Here is a 10,195-nt window from a genome sequence, read left to right on the forward strand (position 1 = left end):
CCGCGTTACCGCGGCAACCGCCTCCCTCCCCGCCCAGCCAACCCGGCCCGGCCCGCTGCGCTCACGTGCGGCGCCGCGGCCAATGGGAGAGAAGCGCGGGGGGGGGTGCACCCAGGGGAGGCGGGAGACACTTGGCAGTCGGGACTGGGGAAGGGTCAGGGGAGGTCGGTGGCCCGGCTTGGGCTGACCTCAAGCCTAAATTTCGGTAAAACAGCCTCTTCCCTAAATTTAGGCTGGCGCTGGTGGCAATGAAGTCAGAAGGATAGAAATTACACATAGCCAGGTTGATGGGATGGGAAACTGATTCAAATCTGTAACGTGACAGACGTGCAGGGCGCACATAAACTACTTTCAAGGTGGCAGAAACTGGTTTAAGATCAACCTGGATGGTGTGGGACCAGACTTATCTGATTTGAGTGAATCCAGTCATTGAACTTCTGTCCCAAATCGTAAAGGCCTTGGACCAGCCTAGTGGGTTCTGTGAGGAGAGGTGCAGGTGCATTAGCTCAGGCATTCACTATTTTAAGCATCTTGCAGTGAGGTACCCCAGCACTCAGGGGCCAATGCTTGCATTTGCACCCATCCCCATCTGCAGCCAATCACTGAGTTGGCGGGGGGGGGGGGGCTGGTGGCCAATCGCCAAGCCCAGAAATACCAGTGGTAAAACCGGACCTGCCACCAGTGCTTCTCTGAACCACTTCCAGGTATCCCCTGGAGGGCCCAACTGGCACCCCCTGCAGGCTGGCACCCGGGGGCATGGTGTCCCCCCCCTTGTTGGTACGCCACCAGCATCTTGTGGGATTAGATCTGACAGACCAAGGAGCAGTGGTCTCAGGTTGCAGCAAGGGAAGTTTAGGTTGGATATTAAGAAGAATGTTCTCACTAGGAGGGTAGTAAAACACTGGAACAGGTTACCCAGAGAGGTGGTGGAAGCTCCTCCTTGGAGGTTTTCAAAACCCAACTAGTCAAAGCTTTGGCTGGGATGATGTAGTTGGGGGTGATCATGCTTTGAGCAGGGTGTTGGACCTCCTGAGGTCCCTTCCAACCCATAGGTGATGCATAGAGGGGTGTAACAGGGGGTCTTCTCGGGGCATATTTTCCCGTGGCCTGCTCACCTGTTTCTGGGCTAACCGCCTGCCTTCTCATCTGCCACACCTTGTTGGTAATTAATTAATTGATGTAAATTAAGTGGGAGGCTGCCCATTTCCTGCCCTGATGCCAGAGGGCGCTATGTGCGGCTCTGTTCCTCCCTTACACCGTAGCCCAAGCCTTGCAGATATCACCAGCCCCACGCTGGGCCCCAGAATCCTACTAATTGAACCCCACCTGGATTCCTCTCCTCAGGCGGCCTATTCCGCCTTCATCCTGGGCAGCATCGCTCCCTGAACTGCTTCCCCTTCCGGGTGTGGTCTCCCCAGGACCTTTGGCTACTAGCCCTGGCCCACCTCCAGGCCAGCCGGAACCCCAGGCCCACAGCTCTTGGGCGTTCCTCGCGGTGGGCCCCTGGCCCTTCAACCCTTCCGGTCTTGGTCCCAGCATGGACCAGTCAGGGGATGTCCAGACAGGTGTGAGTCTATAGCCCCACTCTCTCTCTCTGGGGGTCCACCTTCCAGACCCTACAAAGGGGTAACCCACCCGGTTGTGGGGGCTAGGGCTTAAGGTGCCCCGACCTGCCTTTCACTGGGGTGGTAACTGGCCTGGCATTTCCTGGGGGCTCCCGCGCCACTGAGAGCCCCACCAGGCCACCCACTCTTGGCAGGGTGCAGTTTTATGTCATGCCCAGGACCAGGAGCCTCCTGACCATCCCTTACAGCTCCTCCGTTATCTCCAGATGATACCAGCAGCCCTCCGGCCAGGTGATGTTGTTGCCTGGCCTCCCAGCAGCAAAATGCCCTGTTTATATGGGCAACCCTGAATCTAAAATGGCTGCCCTCATCAGGCACCTGCCAGCTGCTGTCTTCTGGCCCTTAAAGTGGCAGGCACAAACAGTGCCCTGCCACAGGGGGACACGGGGGCACATGCCCTCTCCAAGATTGGCCACCACCGAAGCTGCCACCAGCTTCTGCAGGTGGTCACCGCCACCCTCTTGCCGCCAACGTGGCTGCTGATGGCTGCAGGCTGTCCCCACTCACCGCTTGCCACTAACAACAGCATGGACAGCATCTGCGGGCAGTCACCGCTCACTGCCTGCTGCTTGCCTGCCCTACCCTCACCGCCAACACTGCCAGGGCTGCCTGTGGGCGGTCCCCGCTCAGCCCACCCTTGTCGCCAGTGTCACCACAGCCACCTGTGGGCAGTCCCCACTCACCACTGCCATGCCCCCGCTGCCAACACTGCTGCCGCTGCCTGCAGGTGGTCACCATGCCCCCCAGCCTCCAGAGGCATGCATCGTTTGTGCTTCCAACCATCATTTTCTATGATTCTGTGATTATATGATCCAGTGTAGGAAGTATCTGAAGTCCTGGACTAAAGAGTCTGGGTGGAGGATGCTTCCCTAGAGGTTCTGGGGGCATCCCAATCCCAAAACCTCCAGGCTTGGGCCTGAACGTAGGATGCCTGCTAATGGATTTGGGAGTATCTAAAGTCCCAGGGTGAGAGGCTGGGACAGAGGATGTTTGTAGGTTGTAGCACCATACATGGTGTTTAGAACAATTGAGTTCTGCTTGTTTAATCAATACAGTTTTTGGAACGATTGAGTTCTGCTTAATTTATTTGATTTGGACTGATTTGAGCTGAAACATAAAATATATTATAAAAAATAATAATAATAAGACAAAGAACCAACAAAAAAACTTACCTCAGGCACAACAGAAACTTTGCGTAAGTCTTAGTTAGTCCCCAGTACAATGTCTTCCTGGAGCAGGCCAGGTGTTCCTGAGTCTCTGGGCCCCACATTTCTGCTTGGCATGTGGGGCAGAGTGCTGCGGTCCTTATTTTTGCTTGCTGTCTTATGGGTGATTTTCCCCCACTTCTCTCCCTTGGGTACCTTGATAATGGCACACAAGGTTCTTTGGGTAGATGTGAGATCTTTTATTAGACCAACTACATATTTGGAAAAATTGATAATGGCACATCTTTTGCCACTCAGAATGTTTGTCTTTTTGTTCTGTTGTTTGTCTATGCAGTTTTCACAGCTTTTAAACTAAAAAAACCCCTATAAAACCACTGGGGTTTTAACACAGCTTATTCAGTCTCATAAAGGTTTTATCGTGTTTATGGCATAGGTGGCACTGCCTGCCACCCACTTGGAAATATAATCTGTTGTAGTCCCCTGCTTCCTTAGATCACATAGGTTATCTATGCCCACTTAAGCAGTCTGGATCTCCTGCTTAGGTCACATAGATTATCTCCTCAACATCTTTTCTCATCCGCTACAGAATTAAAGAACCCAAAACGGTTGCACCTATGCCATGCATTTGCCAACAATCCCCTCTTTGGTGGCCCTCCAGGAGGAGCCGTCATTTTTATTTTTAGGCTTGGGTGTAGTAGAGGGTTGAGACCTAGCTGACTCAACGCCTGGTGGGTTGCAGCCATTAGTGGAACAACTGTTTGTTCTTCTTGATACCATTCTTACTGTCCTCATCCACTCTTCCCCAGCCTCCATTATGATATTTATTGGGGTTTTAATATGGCTTATTCAGGTTCATACAGTTGAGCTTTGTAACATGTAAAGGAAAAGGATAGGGCACAAGAGAGAAAAAAGAAGGAAGAAACCAAGTGAATATATATATATTTTTTGTAAGACTACATTACTATTCTTCTATTCTTTTTTCCAAAATAGCAAGACGTTTTGTTCATTCATTTGTTGCTTCCATTGTTTTACAGACAGATATAGCCATAGTACAATAAGAATAACAATGATCTGAATCAATAATACAATGAGTAATAACGTAAATAAGTCCTTGGCTGAAGTACCAATATGACAGTTTGTCTTGAAAATTTTCTGCAATACTTCTTTGATGCAAGCAGTCAGTTCCTTTAGCTGCTTAGTCTTTCGATCCATGAGTGTACCTACAACCTTTCCTCCTCCACCTAGGAGAGACCAGCCTTTTTGTATTTTAGCAATTTCCTCCAACTCCTTCCATAGCCAAGCGCACAAGTTAGTGACCTACATAATAATGCTTCACTATGGTTTCTGGATCGATTTGTTGTGTAACATTTCAGATGCCTGGTAATTGAAACTCGTTGTATCCTTTAGCCCTAACAGTTTGCATGGAAATGTTACTGAACCAGGTTCCCTCTTGTAATTTGTCTTCTCCTACCATTTGATTCTGCATGACATAGGTGACATTCATTACTGAGGACACAATGCAGGCATACATGCCCCTCACCAATATGCCTTTTATTTAATGATAAATAAATAAATAAAAATAAAAAATAAATAAAATTATAAAATCACATGCATTTTACAGGTGCTATTTGCTTTTTCTCAGCAGCAATGTCCATTTTTCACTATTCCACCTTCCTGACAAACCCACGCGCTTAGCTGGAATTGTCAGCACACCCCTGTGCACTTATGGCTATCCACTGGTCATCTCCCCACATGACCCATTCAGGGGCTCCAGTGGGACAATGACTGTACCATTTCCTATGCCCCCAGTGTTTACAACAGGGTATGCTTTACCCACAATTCTGGTCACTGGACTCAGTGTGTATATAATGCATTATTTCCTAGACATTATCTCCCAACTCGCTTCCTACCAATCTACTCAAAGCATATCTGTGTCACTAACCACTGTGTTCTAACTAGGAGGCCATCTCTATGGGATGCATCTCGTATCACTGATTAAATTTCCTCTGCTTTCTGTAGTTCAGCCACTTGGCACCCCATGGCCCATGACACATTATGCATGGCTGTAGCCTGCATTAATACCAGGGCCTTTTGTCCTAAAATTAGGTTTTCAAAATTTTTTATTGTATTTACCTCGAGCTTCGTTAACCTTGAATTTACTGCCAATTGATCTTGTCACATTTAAGACACATAGTCTCCCACTAATTGTAACTTGCTTTCTAAATGTTGGATATCTCCTGCATTTAAAATACCTATCCCTGAACCAAATCCCTCTAAAATAGCATCCTTTATGCTTCAATTGTTGCTTTCCTTTTGACTTTTTTATTGTTTTTTTTGTAAATGAAGCCTATCCAATCCTGTAGGGATTTTTGTATACTTAAGACAGCCATACTATAATTGGGATACCTTTCTTGTATGGATACCCTTTTGGGTATCCACTCCCTTCTGGTCAGTTTTAAGACTGCATTGAATATTATTTCTTTGGGCATGTCTACTTTGATTTGGAATGGAAACACCTCCTCCCATGCACTGTAGGGATCTTGTGCCATAATAGATGAATTTGTTAATACTGTGAATTCAGCAGGCAGCCCTGTAAAAACCCATTCAACTTTTCCCATTAATGGAAGAAGAGTGTTTAATTGCAAAGTCACTCATTGTTCTCATTGTTTTTCCTATTTGTCTAGTATAGCAAGTCCCATAGAAGGGATTGTTTCCATACTTCCCATCCTAGAGTCCCAAAGGAGGCATGATGAATTATTTTTCTTCCTTAATGCTTTACTTCAAGTAGGGTAAGATTAAACCCTTCACACTGTTGGAATTACACACACAGTGGCCTTTGGTCCCAGCTACCATTTGGTCACAATTTAGTGTGGCCTTACCACCATTACTTTTGCATACCCTCATTATACAAATGACTATAACCACAATTTTCATCACACGTATTCACTGAATCACTGCTTGCGCCATTCTTCCAGGTCTGTCAAACAGCACCTGAAATACAGTGGCCTTTAGTTGTGAGGAGTGAAACCATTTTTACTTACATTTGGAATTTTGGCATATTTCCACTTGATATACAGTTGGACTGGCTTTGTTAGCAATTCTGACTGAGTGCATTACTTTCTTTCACCTCTCAGTATGGCATCTGGTCCCCATTTTCCCATTTCTAGGGATGCAAAAATGGGGTCTAGCTGCTTGCCCATTTTCTAGACATTAGCTTTCAAGCTATGGCCTCTTGTGTGGTGGCCACCAATTTTAACAGGTTTTGTATGCATTGATCTGTTAGGATACAAGGTTAGAGGCTATCTGGAGGTTCTCCTTCTAGCCACTATTGTTCTGGTAGCCTCATCTCTCATCCTTTTATAGCTTTGTGTGGGGTGATTCCATGCACGGCTATAGTTCCTCCCAGTGCCATCAAATAAGGGCAGTGTTTGATCCCAATCCTTCCCTTGTTGATGGACTACTTTTCACAAGGCAGTTTTTACAGTTCTATTTGTCCTTTCACTTGACCTGAACTCTGGGGATACCCTGCAATGTGCAATCTCTGTTTTATCCCAAAAGTTTGACAGGCAGTCTGTGTGGTTTCTCCAATGAAATGAGGGCCCCAATCCAAATCAATTTCTTTTGGGACCCCCCCCCCCCCACCTGCAGAACACCTGCTCCACCAACACCCATCCCACCAACAATCATGAGGTGATGTTACGACTTGGTATAGCTTTGATCCACTTTGTAAAAGATATGTATCACCAGGCAGTATTTATTTCCCTCTGCTGTTTGAGACATGGGTCCAATGTAGTCTATGGGTAGCCTACTCCAGGGTTTGTCAAGGGTTACTTGGGAAAGACCTAGGGGGTAAATGCGGGTGGCCAGGGATGGAGCGCTGCCACCCACCACCTCATGCTGCTTCTAGCAGAGCCGGGGCAGGTAATGGTGCTTCTCTGCATGCTGCACAGGAGCCGCCCAGCCAGTCAGACACAGGGGGGAGTAGGAGGGAAAGCTTTCATGCGGCAGCAGCTCTGTGCCACTCCGCATTTGGCCACGCATCCCCCTCCTCCCCCACCCAGTTCTGCATCCAGCCATGTACCAACCTCCCACCTCCCACTCTGCATCCAACCACTGGGGGTACACTTATTTAAAAAAGGTTGAAAACCCCTGGCCTATTGGCCTATTGACTATTATTTTTTTGATGTCCCAGGAGTCCCTTAATTATTTTGGTATCAGAGTTATTTGCTGCACATGGTAAGCAGTTGTCTATGTATTATTTCACTTCCTCCCTCATAGATGGCCACCATCCCACTGCCTGCAATCTTGTTAGGATTTTGTATATCCCTAAGTGTCCATGTTCATGTACCAGAGTTATCATTTCTACCCTTACTTCTTCATGCACTGACCACACTGGAGCCTCCCCCTCTTGCTTCTGGGCTAAAGCCTGATGGTTCTTGCCAAAACTTCCATCCTTTCCACCACCGTTTGTTTACTAAATCTTTTCTTTCTTTGCTTTGAGCCTGTAGTGCTACCAAATCCACTGCTGCTTGTGTTTTCTTAGCTGCAGCCACTATTGGTGCTGTGTCAAGTATCCATTCTGACTCTCCTCTGGCTCCACATTTTGCCTGTAAATCCCCCACCCCCTTCCACTTGGCTTCTTCAGTTCCCTTTTAATGAGCCTTTACTAATATAGGTGGGTTTAATCCTTTTCTTTGCTCGTTCCAATACATGCAACAATTTGGTGGCATGAGCCACAGTTTCCAACAGCTGACTTCATACCTCTACTTGCCATACTGGGAGTCAATCCAAAACAACTTTTACTACCCAATCTGAGTCAGAAAATACTGCCACTTGTTCATCTGTCTATTGGGGTATTTTCTAATGCTGCTGCTACTGCCACAATCTCAGCTGCCTGTGCCAAATGGGGGTGCACTTTCTTTTCACCACCTCCTCTGTTTTAACATTAACTGCAGCATATCCTGTTAAGGGAACCCCTTTATCATAACTGGATCCACCTACAAACCAAACAACAACATAGGGTTCTTTTTCTGCTTCAGTGAGGGTCAAGTTCCCTCTAATCAGAGAATGCCTCACTGGTTTTGTCTCAGGCAAAGGGCATTCTTGCTCTTTTCCCTGTGAGCAAGTTATATGGGATAAACTGGCTTGACTTTCTACACTGACATAATTGTTTATGAGTGCTAAGATCTATTTTGCTAAACTTGGGATGGATATGTGGCCTTCATCAATTTTTCCAGACAGTATGTATTTTACTGGGGTATGCCTTGTCCTCAGTATTGTCACAACCCAAAGTTGTGGTTTTTGTTTGTGTGTGTGCTTCGGCACCGCTAAATTATTTTCCCGCTATTTGTCGCTTTCTTTGCACGGTAGAGTTCTCTGCTGCGAGAGAGAACTCTGGTGCAACGGGGGATTTCCTGCCAAATTACAGCTTCTTTGCAGGGTGCATTTCTTTTGCATACGAGTGATACACGCTGCAAAGGGGTTCCCGCCATTTGTATTCGGATTCGCGCCATATTATTGGCCAATTCCTAATATAGGCACACGTGGCGGCTAGCGATTGGCTTGCTAGCCGTACAAAAGGCTTGGGTAGTTTCCGCCCAAGCCGGAGGAGGGAGGAAAAGAGAGAGATTCTGTGTGAAGATCTCCAAGCGCTGCGGACCCTCACGGACCCAACGCGCCTCCCCTAAGCAGGCAATAGAGGCAATAGAACCGAACCTACGGAGCTTTCACCTCTAGCCTCTCCCTGTCGCCGATCGCAATCCCAGACGTATCCCTTTCCTGTAACTTCGAACCCACGGAGCCTAAGCAACTCCGGGGAACCTGTCGAACCTCGAACCGGACCCGCGGAGTCTAAACAACTCCGTGGGAGCAATCAAATTTGTCGTGTTCCTCTAGCGAGGATCTAAGCAGGAGCTGTGCCTGGAAACCTGTCCAGCCTACACCAATACCATCTTTGGGTGTAAGTAAACAATCTTTTCAATCAACCATTATGCCTTCGTAACTAATTCTAGCTCGCGCGTAGCAAACCGCGCCACCGGTTCTCTCCAACCCCGCGTGCCCGGGCTGCTGGCCACAGCCCGCGTGCACGAAGACGGGCCCGGCTCGCCCCTGGCCCACACATGGCGGCGGGATTGGGGCCCGGCCCACACAAGTATTACTGGGGCCATATCAACCACATAATCCCAATGCTGCAGTGCCCACACTAATGCCAAAACATCCTTCTCGCATGAAGTGAAGACTTGTTCTATTGGAGCTAGAGTTTGGGGTGCATATGCCACAGACCTCAGACTGGTGCTGTGGTCTTGACTCAGCACACTGAATCATCATGCAGTGGTTGCTAACTGGAGAATATATAATCTATTCACTTGAGGATAGGCCAAAGCCAGTGCTGTACCAAGCCTTCCCTAAGGACCTTAACTGCTTCTTGTTGCTCTACCACCACCCCTCATTCCCACAGAGATTCCTTTTTAGCAGCTTGTATAGAGGAGCTGCTTTTTGTGCATGCTCCTCTCTGAACTCCCAAGAGAATCCCATTAGTCCCAGGAAAGAATGCAGGGTGGTAACATCATTTGGGACAGGTAATTTCTGTATGAGATTTATTTTTTGCTTGTCTAAGGAGCCCCCTTCTTGCCCTAAAGTTACACCTAGATAGGAAAACTAATGCTGACATAGCTGCACTGGTTAGGGCTTACTTTAAACCCTGTCTGTTGTATCAGCTGTAGGGCCTGTCCTAACAATTCTAGATTTTCTTCTCAGGTACTGGAGTGTATCAAGATATCATCTACATATAAAATCGCATTTCCTTGGTTATCCAGTTTATTCCACACGTACATCATGGGAGTGTGGCATATACCAAGTGTGTTATGAAATCCCTGCAGTGCTCAAGTAAAAGTATACTGTCTCTCCCAAAAAGTATACTGTCTCTCCCAAAGATTAAGTGCAAATTTATACCAAGAGTCAGGGTGAAGCAGGATGGCAAAGAAGGCAGATCTAGCCCCAAGAACCACTTTGCTCCTCTGGCAATTGCTGTTATCACTTTGGGCTACTTTGCTACCACTGGGGCTGTCATAGGAGTAACCTCATTGACAGCCCTATAATCCACTGTCAGCCTCCAGGTTTTCCCATCTGCTTTTCTTACAGACCAGATTGGGGCATTGTTTGTACTTTCCTGTTCAGCCACAACCTCCTATTCTAGCAAAGCATGTATGGTTTCCTGCAAACTACTTTCAGTCTCAGTTGGCTTTGTATTGTTTTGAGATGGGGGATCAGGTCCAGTAATTAACACCTGGGCCTCAATTTTTCTGCACTCTAATCAGTTACTGCCCGGACATCTTTTTCCCATTCAAGTTTCATTATGCTCTCTTTTAAGAGCAGCGCATCTGTGCCTTGCCACAACCATATGGG

Source organism: Alligator mississippiensis, chromosome 2 (assembly GCF_030867095.1).
Source record: "Alligator mississippiensis isolate rAllMis1 chromosome 2, rAllMis1, whole genome shotgun sequence".
In the NCBI taxonomy this organism is placed as follows: Eukaryota; Metazoa; Chordata; order Crocodylia; family Alligatoridae; genus Alligator; species Alligator mississippiensis.